Source organism: Chelmon rostratus, chromosome 9 (genome assembly GCF_017976325.1).
Source record: "Chelmon rostratus isolate fCheRos1 chromosome 9, fCheRos1.pri, whole genome shotgun sequence".
NCBI classification, from domain to species: domain Eukaryota; kingdom Metazoa; phylum Chordata; class Actinopteri; order Chaetodontiformes; family Chaetodontidae; genus Chelmon; species Chelmon rostratus.
Window position 1 is genome coordinate 17,272,071 of NC_055666.1, and position 15,626 is coordinate 17,287,696.

Consider the following 15,626-nt stretch of genomic DNA (forward strand, 5'->3'; position numbering starts at 1 on the left):
ACACACAAACACACCACACACACCTCCCATCTGTCCTCACTAGGGGGTGATGACTCACACACACAGCCCTGTTTTATGTAATCGGAGCAGACGGCGTCCAGCCACCAGGAGGCAGCAGCTCACACGGATCTCCTCTCACAGCAGCAGTCCAGGAATAGCAACAACCTGAGGAGAGAGTGTTGGTTTTATAACCTAATTGACTAGTGAGCCTACATTTTCTCCTGTTTTCCATGAACTCCTGTACCTGTGGGAGGAAAAAGTGATGGCAACTTTGTCTACTTTTCACAAATAATGTACGATACAGCGACTACAGCATACAAAGACTTTCCGAGCTGTGAAATATTATGTTGTGGCACAGACTTTTCTTGCATAACTCGGCCATCCTGTGATGATAGAGAACAAAGATGACAGAGCCTGGTGATGGTGTTAGAGAGTGCAGTAGGGTAGGAGGTGTGTGTGTATGTGTGTGTGTGTGTGTGCTCACAGGGGAGCGAAGTGGTCCTATGGCATTTCCTGTTGGCATTCATACAGAAAGAAAATCTGACTGAAGCAGGATGACACTGTCCTGGATGGATTACTGAGTGGGCCTACCGGCACAAGCCCAGGGGCCCGAGGAGCTTCACCTGCAAAATGTCATTGAAAGTAAAACAAACTGTCCATGAGGAGCCAAAAAATGACCACAAAGAGACACGGAATGACCACAAGGTGCCACAAAGCCATACAATATGCCTAAAAATAGATGCAAACCAACCAGATTGAGACACAAAAACACCTAAAAAAAATGTGTAACGGACCACAAAAAGGTGCAAAATGACCTCAAAAAGATACGAAAGACCACAGAGATGCAACAAGGCTAAAAAATAAGCAAAAAACAACCAGAATGAGGTGCTAAAAAGCTAAGAAAGATGCAAAATTGACCACAAAGAGATGCAAAAGAGCACAAAGTGATGCAAAATGACTAAAAATAAATGCAAAACAACCAGAATGATTCAGAAAATGACTAAAAATAGATGCAAAAAGACCACAAAGAAACGCGAAATGACTAAAAATAAATGCAAAACCACTAAATATAGATGCAAGATGCAACCGGAGAGAGACACAAATTGTTTGTAGTTGTTTTGTGTGTGTTTCAGTCTGGGTGTTTTGCACTAGGAGGGGTGGGGGGCTTTTACATGTCTGCGCCCAGGTGCCCATTGTCTCATAATCCGTCCATGGACATTGTGTTAACACAGTGGGCACAGTAGCGTGTGTGTGTGAGCGTAGTAATGTGATGTGCATGCTTCTGCCTGTATGTGTGTCAGTGTTTGTTTGTGTTCCCGTGTGTGTGTGTATGTGTGTGTGGGGGTGTTTACAGGGAGAGCATGTGTTTGAGAGTGGCATTGCCCACACAGACGAGTGGGAGGAGTGTTTGGGGTGGCAGAGGGGAGTGCTGGAGCGCCTGGGCCTCTTTTTTTTTTTTTTTTTTTTTGGCAACTTTGAGCGGGTATGATCTCATTTCTGGGCAAGCCGTGCCCTGTAGGCCGCAGTGGGGGATGGCGTGGGACCGGAAGCGGACAAATGAAGGCCCATACGGGGCAGAGTGCACCGACCACTGCGGTAAGCTGGAGCAAACATGGCGGACAGAAAAGCCACCTTTCCATGTTGCACAGTCCTGCTCTGTCTCTCAGTTTGAGATGACAGAGGAGAAATCTGTTCCCCAGGTCCCCAACGCTTTGATCTCCTCGTATTGCATTACAAAAAGCTCTCGATGCCTCCCCCCTCCACTACACCACAATACAGGTATTATATTTATGAATGAAAGAGCAAGGTGGAGTGTCATTTCCCTCCACCCACACACCCTGAGCACTGAGATTAGTTCATTAACGGAAAGAGCCGGCAGTGGAATCTGTAGGACATCAAAAACAGGCTGCACAATGCAAAGAGGGCCGGGTGATTAGGGAGTGTAAATTAGTGAGGGCATGAGGCAGCAAATGGCTCTCTCTTCTGGATATTTGCATGCAGTATATAGATATACGAGAGGGGGTGATCAGAGGGAGAGGACAATTACACAATACTACATAAACAATCACAGCAATGACTAACTTAAAAAAAAACAGAAATACACCATGATATGTCTGCGTTTGTGCTCAGTGCCTACTGGCTTATAATAATGTTAAAAACTTTATGTTTTTTCATGGAAACATTAAGAAATACAGAAAAATCTCTGCGTGTAGGCTATAGGTAGACTCCAGCTTCTCTCTATATATGAAAATCAAACATACAGAGAGTCTGCCTTGAATAAAGCTTTATATTTGTTGTTAATCATATTTTTACTGGCTGTCTTTGGATATTTCTATGCCTTTTAGACAGTGATTTCCAACCAGGGGTCGTCGTACCACAAAGGCTCCCTCTGCAGTCAGCTGGGGGTAACTGGACAGATAGTACAGCAGATCAGCTAGACTGAAAAAATAGAAATTCAGTACATAAGAAGAGTGTATATCCACCATAAGTGTTTAACAGGAAAATAAAAACAAACTGGACCTTAAATTAGTGTGAGGTTGATTGTTATAAGCAATAAACTACCAGCTACAACAGACTGACTGCACAGGACACACCTCCAACCAACCAGAGAGCCAAAATAGATGCAGAATTAGTGGATAAATGGTGAAGCATCCAGTCTGTGCATCTCTGTGTGGTGGTAAGAAAACAAACTTGACCAAACCTACACAATCAGGATCTCTATGTCTTGTATGAAAAATTAAGTATAATTAACTGTATTAATACACACAATTTAAACTCAGTATTAAACTTTATGGCAATCCATCCAATAGCCATTGAGACATTTCAGTCAAAGCCACACATGTGAACCTGCTTGTGGGGTTAGCGGAAAAGTCAGGATTCATTAAAGTCATTAGGCCTCATCCTCTGGGGATCATGAACATCTGTATATGTAAAATTTCATATTGATCCATCCAGTTGCTGTTGAAATATTTCAGTCCAGATCAAAGTGGTGGACCAACAAACTGACTCGACGCAGCCAGGAAACAGGAAGCACTGACATTTAAATCTAGCAGGAAGTAATGAGCTCTGATTGGATTTTCTATTTGGAAATAAATCCTGTGGGATTTTCTTCTTGTTTTTAATGTGAGCATTTGTCAGACCGCAAGTGACCTCCACACAATCACACAGGAGCTTACATGTGATACACTCCCTAAACTGTCCCTCCTGTAATACAACAGAAGTCATTTCTTGTTAGCTCTGGAAATAATTAGCTTATCAGTCTGGTCCAATTACAGGTTCAATTGCTGGGAATGTTCATTACCTCGGGTCAGTGTGTAATCTCCTACCAGCACCCTGGGAATTTAGTGCAGGGTATCTCAGTGAGCAGGATACTGGGTCACATGTCAGCCATTAAACAGCAATGTAATTAAAAATATGGCTGTGCAGGTGTCTGAGAGGATGATTGCACATACAGCATGTACTCTGTTCTCTATGCTGAGATTCAGGTGCACCTGAACAACATCTTTGTCATTCAAACAAAGGAAAACTTAAGCCGACACACTGGATTACACGGGAGCCTTGGATAGATTTATATAAGGCTCTGAGCTAGACCTTATCCATGCCTACTCTACCTTCAGTTTCTTTACTCATTGCGTAAATGTGGTTACCAAGAAACGACAACGTGTTGCTATGGGTGTGTGGGTGTATAGCGGCAAAAGGGACCTATGCTGAAAAGACATTCAGCCCTGAGAAAAATAGCAGAAATGAAAAACTTAAAGGTATGCGAGCGGCAGGGAGCAGAAGCTGGAGAGGAATTTTGTGAATCACAGATCAGTAGCTGAAAGTGAAACAGGTATTTGTGCTGTGACTTTTGGGTGAAATATGGGCTGCCGAGGCAATTTTATTGAATTCAGATGGAAAGAAAATAACTCGTTTCACTGTGGAGTCACCAGGCGGTCTGCAGAGCAGTTTCATCCTGGTAACAATGTCAGAAGACATGTCGGAAGAAATATTCAGATCCTCTACTGAAGTAAAAGTATCAATACCGTCAAAATACTCAAAGTCCATAAACATTATTTATCAGCATGATATTCCTGTATGTTCCTAATTCCCTGACTATTTCTTATTAACACTCTGTAGTCTGTTTATTTATTAGTGAATATAATGAGCATGTTTTATTTACAAAACATAACTTAAAATCACATCACACAAATGACATAATTCTGCTGTATATGAGCCAAAACTCTTCTACAATGATATTTTAAGTGATTAAGATCATGTTTCTTGTGTTTCTGGGTTCCTGTCAGCTTTATACTTTGTTAAATTGATCAAAAGGTAAGTTAAACAGCGGTTACAGCTGAGTTTGTGCTGGAAAAAAAACGAACTTTAAACAGTGCTAAAGAAAGACAAAAAGGAATGCATAGAAAGTTAAAATCAGCCCGGAGTCCAGAGGGTTTAAACAGGATTTTAAAGCGATGACATGCTTCAGCTTTGGACTGCAGAAAATGACCATTTCTTCTGTTTGTGGTCACAGAGACCCGGGCTGTAAAATGCAGTCAGATACAATAGATATTTATATGTTCTATACCTGTGAGTGGCACTGACAGGATCTTTTCTATATTACTAATATAGAACATGCCAGATAAGTCCTCTAGGATTATTTCTTTGCCGTTTTACAACTTTTCTTAAAGTTTGACCAGCTGGCAGCAAACATAATTACTGTCACTGTGCAGAATAAAATACGGCACATTTCTTTGTGAATGACTTTTTGGCATACTAAATGAATATATGTTTGTACTTTTCGACACATTTGGCTTTAATAAGGTAAGAAGAACAGAAGAGATTCATCCCATCAGTGGGGACCTCAAACAGTGAGGAATTAAAGCTAAATTACTACAGCTCTCCAATACATGCAGTGGGGCAAACTGAACAATATTTCCCTCAGAGATGTAGTGTGGAATTATAGCAGCAGAAAATGGAAATACTCAAGTACAGTACAAGAATACTACAGTATATGTACTTAGTTACATTAACTGCTGCTCACAGGATCTCTCACATGTGCCCAATAACTCATTAATACCTCTCCTAAATTAGAAAATAACAATCAGGTTTCCCAACAACATCACAATTTGACAATATTTCCACACTTGCTTCTTATAGGCACTTCCAAATGAGTGGTTTATTAACAAGCCATTATGATAATAATATCCAACAAAAGGCTGCTCTCCTGGAAAAAAAGACTTGTCTATAACCTGTTACCTGTTTTTCAGCTTGTCGACACCCAGCCGGTCTTGTTTGTGTATTAATGTATTTTTGGAGCGCTATAGATAGAAAGAAGGCCTCAATGGGAAGAAACGAACAAGCCGCAAGCCGACAAGTAATTGACCCCATCCATTCATGAATCAGCCTTGAATGAATGAATCAGGGAATTGCTCGGGACTTTAGACAGCACAGAAGGGATGAACAAAACGAAATAAACTGTAATGGCAGCCATAAAAGGAAGTCACATGATCGGTATCAAAACGTTGGGTCAATGGAGATGTATTTTGAGCAAGGACAGCGAGGGAAAAGAGGACAGGAGAAGAGGAGTCTAAGAAAAGAATGAGGCACAAATGTGGTTTATTGGCTAATATGGAGCCCATTCAGCACATCTGTTCCTCCCTCACTCTCATCAGCCCACTCCCCGCTTTTGTTATGCAACACTTCGCTTTATCTGCTAATCTTGAACGTACGTCTGGATGATGTACATTAAAATGAACACTTAAACTGACGCCAGATGCAACATGTAGCCATATATCAGGTCCACCGTCTTTGTCTTTTGGTCTGCACTTGACCTTTTGTTTGAAAATGAGGTGCTGAGTTTATCGAGGGAGAAGCGGGGAGAGGAAAGGTAGAGAGGGAGCCTCAATGAAAGATCTGCTGCTAGGAGGTCTCTCGTGATGTAACACATCTACATCACGTCACCATGGCAACCCCGCATCAGCACCAACTTACTGTGGTGAGAAAGAGTCTGTGTCTGTGCTGGTATGTACAGTACTCTGAGAGAAAAAGTCTCCGCATGTGTCCAGAACAAATAAAAACACACAAGGATGCACATTTTATATGTAAATATGGAAGTATGAATATTAAATGTTAAATGAATACTTTCCAAAATAAAAGGAGAGTGTTCACAGTGCAGGTTTTACCTTAAAAACTGCATCTTAACTGTATTCTGGTCCAGATCTTATCCTTGAGCACAGACAACATTCAATCTCATACAGTATAATAAAGCCACTCGTGGCAGACTCCGTCCTCAATAGAAATATCTTGGCTATTTACCGAGTTATTGTCCCAATGTTCTCCTGCGAGTCTAAGTATAATCCAGGGACCTTGGTGAGACAGAGAACGCTGAACACAACTAAAGAGCTCGAGTGAAAAACTTCTGCCCCCTACTCTGTGCCCTGGCTGCTAAAAATAAACTGGATATTGAAAAGTGAAGAGAAAAGGTACAAGGCTACTGGCTCACAAAGCCACACTGAGAGATGGAGGCAGGGAGTGAGGAGCAGGGGTGTAGATGCAGCTCTGTGTGTGTGTGTGGTTCATATTCACAGGTTTGCGTCTGTCTGTTGACAGGCTTCATATCATACTGGTTGGGGGTCATGCACTGGGTAAGAGATGGGGATTCATCTGGAGGAGGTTGAAAACCTCACAAGTAGTCACAAGATAAATGAAAATAAAACAAAAGGGGTTGTGAGATAATTGAAAGGAAAGCAGAAAAAAACATACTCCTGACATACAAAGTGATGCTTATTTTTTCATGTGTCAAAGTTTTTGCTTCGGTTTCTTTTAAATTATACTGCATACTAGAAAAAGATATTCTAATGAAATAAGGAGAAATAATTACTCTTTGGTCTTTGGTTCTCAGGGGTCACAAGTCAAAGTGTTGGGAACCACTGACCTTGAGTTACAAACTTACCTAAACCTAATTTTGTGGAAGGAGTACCCAGAGGTCCACCTGCTGTTTAGGTTTTTAAAAAGTCAAAATCATTTTGGTCCCCCTGAAGACATCCTGGCAAAAGACAGGACTGCTGGGACATCATGGTGGCCTGTTTAAGACCTGCCCCTAGACCACCATGATGTCCCCTCATTTCCTGTTCCTGTCTCTTCTGTGCAATATGAGGAGTCAAGACAAAATACCCCAAACCCCCCACAACCAAACAAACAAAAAGACAGAGAAGCTAACTAACACTCCTCTTCTTGGTGCAAAGTTTCACACCATGTCCAGAACTGTGAACATCATAAAACACCATAAATCTCTTCATGGTATAAAAGCACATTAGCTTTCAATCAGTGCTTGTCTGCGCTGCACGCTGTGCTTGATTTGGTTGTATTAATATTGTTATCTGATCAGATCTTTCCTGGATATTTGTAGTAAAGATGTAAAAAATGCTGCACAGCAACAGATACTTCACTCTTCAGCTAGTCGATACTGGGGACCTCCAGGTTAAAACGCAGGCAGATAGCAGGATCTCTGGTTCAGATGCAGCTTTTGTTGCATGTCATACCGCCGTCTTTTTCTCCTCATGTTTGGATGAATTGTCTCCTTTTCATTCATTTATTCATCATTTTATCTAACAGGAACAATCCAGATTAACATTGTTAAAGAATGCAACAGAGTGCAGCATGTTGGACGTCTAGCTAAAACTAAGGTGCAGCTTCCCAAACCCTGTTCAGCCTTTTAAAATTAGGTTAAATAAATAGTTCAAACAGCTTCACGGTAAAATCAACAGCATATCCTATATTAAATACATAGAGAGTGTGCATATGTGAGAACAGTATGTGTATGCAGTGTGGAGCTGTACATGTACGTGAGAACGTTCTCGCTTGAGCTTTCAGTACACGATGATTCAGGTTTTATACACTAATGTCCATCTTTCAGCCCCCCCACTCGTCCCCCTCTTCCTCCTCGTGTCCCCAAATTTCGCTCTTTTTTTTCTTTTCTCCTCAACTCTCCTCCTTACTCCACATCCTCTCTCTCGCTCCTGCTTCGATGCAGGAGTGGGAGGTGTTGCTAGGCGACAGATTAGCTCCTTCCTTTCAAGAAGCAGAGAGCAGACCTTGACTCTCTGGGTGTAAAAATAAACAGAAAAAAAAGAAAAGACAGTCTTAGAGGGAAAAAGGACAAGTATCTTTCACCTCTGGCACGAGAACCACACTTTTTGTTTACCATGAAATGACCCCTTCACATACTCCCCCCCCAGGCTCTTTCACTCTCTTATCTCCCGCACTCTCCACCCTGAAGTGGTCCAGAAATAATTCACTTATTTATACGAGCCCTATTTACATCTGAGATATCTATCTCTCGTCATCAGTAAAAATGTTGACATTTTATCTGTAACGAACCTTCATCCTGTGATGGAGCTGTTGCACAGACCGATGATCTATCCTCCCTGTTCCCTGTGATGTGATGACTAAGGTTGTGGAGGAACATGCTGCTTGTCCCTCATCCGCAGTTTCAGTCTGCCAACGAGTGAAGCTGTGAAAGTCACACCTGTTGGCCACTGCTACTGAAAAATGTATAGTGTGTGTGTGTGTGTGTGTGTGTGTGTGTGTGTGTGTGTGGATAGTGACAGAGAGTACGTGTTGGTGAATGAGTGTGTAATTGTGTGAATAACTGAGTAAGTGACAGAGTGAGGGGGGCAGCGAGAGATTAAATGAGTGAAATGTGATTGAGTGAGTGAATGTGAGAGGTTGAGTGAGGTAACGTGCAGGTGAACGAGCGAGAGGGTGAAGGTACAAGCGAGTGAAGAGGTGATTATACAGATAAGAGAGAAAGTGAGTGATTGTATGACAGATCTGAGCAAACGAGTGAGTGACTGAACCACCGAGCAAGTGAGTGAGTGAAATGTGCTTGAGTGTGTAATTAAATGACTGTGTGAGGGGAGAGCGTGTTCATATGTGAGTGAGTGAATGAGCGAGTAAACGAGTGAGAAATCAAGCGAGCAAATGTGCATGACCGAGTAAGCAAGTGAATCTGAGTGAATGAATGAGCGAGCCGGTGAGCGGTGGTCACGTGTAAAACCCCCGATTCCAAAAAAGCTGTGTCAATAAAAACAGAAAGCGATGAAATACAACAAACCTGACAACAGTTTTACAAAGTGTTCCTGAGCCCATATAGTAACATCCTTAATACAGTCACGTGTTCACACAGTGTTGAACCTCACTCCATCCTTGCTTGTGAACGACTGAGCCTTTCCAGGATGCTCCTTTCATACCCAATCATGATACTATCACCTGTTACCAATCAATCTGTTTACCTGTGGAATGATCCAAACAGGTGTTTTTGGAGCGTTCCACAACTATCCCAGTCTTTTGTTGCTCCTGTCCCAACTTATTTGAAACATGTTGCTGCACCAAATTCAGAATAAGCAGATATTTACAAAAATCAATGAAGTTGGTGATGTGAAGCATTAAATATGTTGTCTTTGTACTGTTTTCAGTTGAGTACATGACTAAAAGGATTAGCCAGTGATCACACAATCCCAACTTTTTTGGGAATCGGGGTTGTATCTTGGCCAATGATTTTAAGAAAATCAAAACTGAGGGGGGAAAGCCCCCTGAAGACACCTCGTGGCGGGCCTGGCGAGGGGAGGGGGTGGCAGTGCTTTGATTCAGACTTCCTCTGCACCATCAAGACAAAATTTCTCAAGTCAAATACTTTGTTTTATGATCAAATACTATCTACAGTACCATCAGCCTCAGCTAGAAACAGTTAGAATGCTAACACACTAAATTAGGATGGTCAACATTATGTTATAATGTAATTTATTACATTATTACATTTGAAAAAATAACCAAACCAGACAGCCCCCCCCCCCCCCCCCCCCCCCCCCATTGAGAGTGCACCAAATGAGCCCCTCTGAATGAGTGAGCGAGTGAACTAATTGATGAATGAGCAAGAGACAAAGGGAGGGAGTTATTGAGCGAAAAAAAAGTGAATCAGTGAGTGGAAAAATGAACGAGTGAGCGAGCGAGTGCCAACTTAATGTGCCTGGATGAATGAAGTGTAAAGAGGGTTTTAAGACTAAATGAGCCTCCACATGAATATTGAGACAAACAGGAGTTTCTGGCACAAAGACGGCCCACTAATTGGATTCATTTGAGTCCACTTGCTGTCAGGGAGACGAGGTACTCATCCCTCAGACCCCACGCTCTTCACAGATCCGCCTCTCCACGGCCATGTTCCTCTCCACCACCCACCTACGATACCAACACAACCCCGTCTCATAATGCCAGGGATTATCATGACAACCACAACAATGGCAGCGCTTGAGACAAGAGAGTGTGTGGGACACCAGGACAACTTAAGTACCTACGAGACTGCTGGATGGAAAAAACAAACAAGTTTGAGTGTTTTTGTTCTGGGAGCTCCTGCATAAAGATCCGTGCTATTTTAGTCTGCCAGCCCATGTTTTTTTTAAGGCAATCTCTGAAAACAGTGCATCTTGAAGAAAGTGATGAGTGCTTCATCACAAATCCAGAGAAAAATGAAATTCACAGCAGACTCGGAGTTGGGCTCTGTTTCAACATCGGGACTGAGTTTGTCCTTTACCCTGAAAACCTCTGATCTGCTCACATTATTTATTAGAGTGCAGAGGAATGCCGTGTTAATCAGTGAATCACTGTGCATGCACTCTGTTTCATAATGTATATAAAAAGATTAATTCTAGACGTATGTATTTGTCAAATCTGGCCATTTTACGTAGTTATCTTTAGATTTGTGCCTGCAGTTAAATTACAACAAAGCTGAAGTTATTGTCTCTGCTCCAAATCAGACAAATGAAATTTTACAACAGCACGTTCGCTTCTCTGCCCGCTGACTTGTTGCTTTCCAGAGCTGCAGAATCTACAGCCATGCTAGTGGCTCTGTGAGGCTGCATTTGGGCACAGCCATGCTATGAGCTAAGTGCTATAAGCACGCTAACACTGACAATACCATGACGTCGTAAATTTCATTGTATATATTGTTTATTGCCTCATCAGTCTTTGTGTATACTATCGCTTGTTTATTTGAGATTTTTTGCTCTGCTTTACTTACTGCTCAGTCTTTTTTTTTTTGTCTTTCATCCTCGTTGAGCTGTACGTCCTTTTTTTTCCTTTGGAAGTTCATTGATATGACATTACTTGGCCTATAGCCAACTCTCATTCTGACTGGCACTGATGACAAGCAGCTATAATGTTTAGTGTGTTAGCATGCTAACATTTGATAATTAGCACAAAACACAATGTAAAGCTGGGGCTGGTGGGAATGCGCTAGCTTTGCAACATGGATATCCTCAGAGCCACACTGTTAGCATGGCTAAAAACATTGCCAAGTTATTTCTTTCTTAACTTTCCAATAGCTAAAACAAATCCCCCATTATTTTATCTCCTCACATCTTGAATATTGTAATGCGCTATGCTCTTATTTAAGGCAATAAACAATAAACTCAAAATCTGCAGGACGACAACTAAGACTCCACAGTATTTTAAATCACATCTCACAACCATCCTGAGCATGTCATGTTAAAATATGCAGAACAAAACGAAGCAAAACTCAACAACAAAGCAAAAAGGTACGCAACGACAAAGATGATGACTACAGCAAACAAATCGGCAGACTAGAATGGTTTCCTCCCTGGCACCAGGCATCCCTGTGTCCAAGATCCAAATTAATTACATCAAGTTAAGTGTTAATCCATTGGGCTTTGTTAATCATATGCAGAGATTTCCTCCATAAAGTGAACAATTTTTGGCAGCTTTAGTGCCCATTAGGAAAAGATGTCTTCTCCGAGATGATAATTTAAGAGCTGAAACATCATCTGAGAGCTGCAAAGTGGGAGAGCAAGTGCAACAGCACCCAGCATATATGATTGAGGGTCTGAAAGTTGGGGGAAAAAACCCACATTCATAACTCAGGAAAAAAAAGGCTTATAATGAATGTGTGGGTAAGTAAATGAAACAAATCATGTGCAAACACTGGCGTGGTCCTTTAAGTACAGAGAGAGTTGGAAAGTGAATAATTCACTACCAAATTAATTGTGGTGGCTGGTGGAAGCCTACAAGGTCAAACAGGAGATGAAAGTCATTTTGTAATCAGTCATCTTTGGGAAAACAAGACTTTTCTGTAGTTAAAGATTGTTGTCCGTCATTAATTACTCTAATGAGGGCCCATATGAGACAAGGCCACAGACTTGCTTATAGGCTAGTTAATGATGCAGCAGACTTAAATGTGTCCACTCAATTTGATATATAATATTTTTTTTTTTGCAAGGAATGAGAATGCCAGAGTAGTTATGTTGACAAATCTGAACATTTTACGGTTGCTAATGACACCAAGATGCAGAGGACCATAACACAGAGTGCAACTTTTGGAGGACAATCCATTACTTTGTGGCAGCTGAAGAAACCAGAAATGTAAGATTCTGGGTGCAGACACTTTGAGTACTTTTGCAGACCAACTAGCGGCGAAAGGTGCAAGATTGATTTGTACACAAGAGAAGTCAGTATAGTGTAGTATGAGGTCATTTCTGAGGGAAATGTGAGGAACCAGAGAGTTTGAGAGTTTACAAAATGAGACTCTGAGAGACAGAAGTGGTGTGAGTTGTTATAACAAACAACCTTTTTACATAGCGAGTGTAAATGTATGTATGTACATTTAACCATAAACCAATAAAACATGAAATAAATAAGTACTGAGACTGTCACAGCTGCACCATGAGCAGCCATGTTTCCTGAACTTGCAAGAAAAAAAAGGAAGAAAGAAAAACAAAAACAAAAGGGATTTAGGAAATTAACACAGGACGATGAGAGACACACTCAGTGCCGAAAGGCAATGTCCAACTCTGATTCCCAAAAAGCTGAAATGCTGTGCAAAACATAAAATAAAACATAAATAAAACTTAAGTAATCCTTTTTGACATCTACTCAATTGAAAACAGTACAAAGACAATATTCAATGTTTTTCAATGTTTCACCTCATCAGCTTCATTGATTTCTGTAAATATTTTCTTATTCTGAATTTGATGCAGCAACAGGTTTCAAACAAGTTGGGACAGGAGCAACAAAAGACTGGGATGGTTGTGGAATGCAGGTGGTAACAGGTGACAGTATCATCATTGGGTATGAAAGGAGCATCCTGGAAAGGCTCAGTCGATCACAAGCAAGGATGGAATAATTCAGTCTTTCCCACATCAACCAGAGAAATCTGTTCCAGCAGCTTGATCACCTGTTGGAGGATTACGGTCTCCAGCAGGCATCTAGATGTAACTAATACACAGCTACTGTGTGATTACAAGAGTTTTTCTGTCAGAACATGCTGAGCACCATATATTCACCATCAGTCAACACAAACACATTCCAGACGTAATAAAAAGACATTCAAAAACGAGGACGCGCTGTCTCTGCCGGCCAGTTATAAAATGCTCCAGAGTTGTCCAGAAGGAGCTACTTACTTAGACTTTATGAAGGTGAAGGCTGTAACTAACTGAACTCTTGTTATCATTGTTTAACCTGACAATCAAACGTCCATCAACGCTGCCCAGAGCCCAAGGGGACATCTTTGATTGCTTATTTTCTCTGCAGAACACTCCTAAACCTAAAGAAATGCAGTCTGCAGTCACATAAGTAAAGCAGCAAATCCTCATGAGTAAGAAGAAAAGACAACAACTTAAACGATTAATGGATTATCAAAACAACTGCTGATTAATCTTTTGTTGACTGGCTAATTGATTAATCAATACTTTCAGCTCTAATAGAGATTTAAATTGATTCATGGGGAAACATTTTCATGCCCTCTATAAATAATCACTTTGTTTTCTTGTGTTGACTAGAATTAGTCAAGCAGACCTGTTCTCATTTCTGTCGTGTTATTAATTCAATTTCTAACTGAACTCAGCAGATACTTTAAAGTATAAACATACTTTCCAAATCGTCCTGAGAACAGACAGAACCACACGACTCCAAACTCATGAAGCCTCACTTTGTTTTCCCAGTTTTACCCCTCTGACATTCTCACCTGAGGGCACTCACCTGTGGCACCTTAACGATGTACTTTGACACCAAACTCATGCAACAGGGCCACATCAAACAACGTGAAAGATTATTAGACGCACCTGAAAGAAAAGGCATGAGTCAACTTTCGTCCTTTCAGACTCAGTTTCTAAAATATTTGCACAACCTCTGCACAATTATTTCTTCTCTGAGTAAACTGCACTAATGAAAGAGCATGACGCTGCATCCAGAATAGCCAAAAGGAGAGCTGATGTCACTGTGCCGACACAGTGTGGACCCCACTTTAGCAACAGACTGGTGTGTGATGTATTTCCCTCTGCTCTGGGGCCCATGTGACGTGCAGCAGAGATGACAAACTCACATCTCTCTTTCCAGAGCTTAAAGGCCTCGAGTGAAGCTCAGTTAAACCATAGAGAGTGAAAGTGAGGACTTGAAAAAAGTCAGTGAAGCTGTACTTTACCTCTAAATGCAAATCCATCATTCTCCTGTGATCATCTGGTAACAATCTGGTAGCTTTGGGTCAATATCAGACAGGAACCAGCGGTGAAAATACAACGAGAGAAGAGGAAGCAGAGATGGCTGAGTCATCCAATAAGAAAACCAATGAAATGTGAGACAAAAACAGACCCAGGAGCACTTGGGCAAAAAAAAAAATAAAAACACAGAACAAAAACCAGACAAACAGAGGCACTGAAACAAGAGCAGCTGAAGGTCCGCAACAAGATGCAGGATGATTCATCAGTGAGTTATCCTCTGCATGTAGAGAAACATCAGAGGGGGTAAACAGTGGGCCAAAATAATCCATCATTTTCAACAAATCAGGCTTGTGCTGTTGACTCTGCATCTGTCTTCATTCATCTGGTTGGATTAGACAATAGAACAGGTTCTGTGTCCTTTTAGAAATGTTTTGTTAATGGGAAAGGAGTACTACACACACATGCATGCACGCAGACACGCACATGTTAGGTATCCATCACTTTTGGGGATGTTGCATAGACTTCCCTTGATTTCCAGGAGACCATAACCATAGCCAGTACTTTCCTAACCCTAACCCTTATCCTAACCTTAACCTTATCCTAAGCCTAACTCTAACCTTAACCCAAGTCTTCACCCTAAGATTTAATGATGCACATTATGGGGACACTGCTGAGGGAGAAAATGTGCTGGAACATTTTCTCTAATCAGTTTTCAAAGGAACACATTTGCCACCATCAAAAAACACTCCCGCCCCTTCACACACACACACACACACACACACACATGAAAAACAATTGGTGTGACAAATGTATTCGTAATCTGGATGGAACATGTGTTCCATGTGTATGTGTGTGTGTGTGTGTGTGTGTGTGTGTGCACAGTGGCACAGATCCAGGTGTGTGTGTGTGTGTTCCACATGTGAAGCACATACGCCATATCTATTTTTGGGGGACTGGGGGGGCTAAAAGTGAAATCTCCTCTCTATAAATAGATCAGATCGGGGCTGGGCGCGGGGGCGCGCCTCGCAGTCCTCGCGTGGGTCACCTGTGAGATCTATTTTTAGACACAGCGCCGCTTACCTCACGTGAGACCGGCGGCGACGGGGTTTGCAGGTTGCGCAACACCGGCTGCTGTTTGCG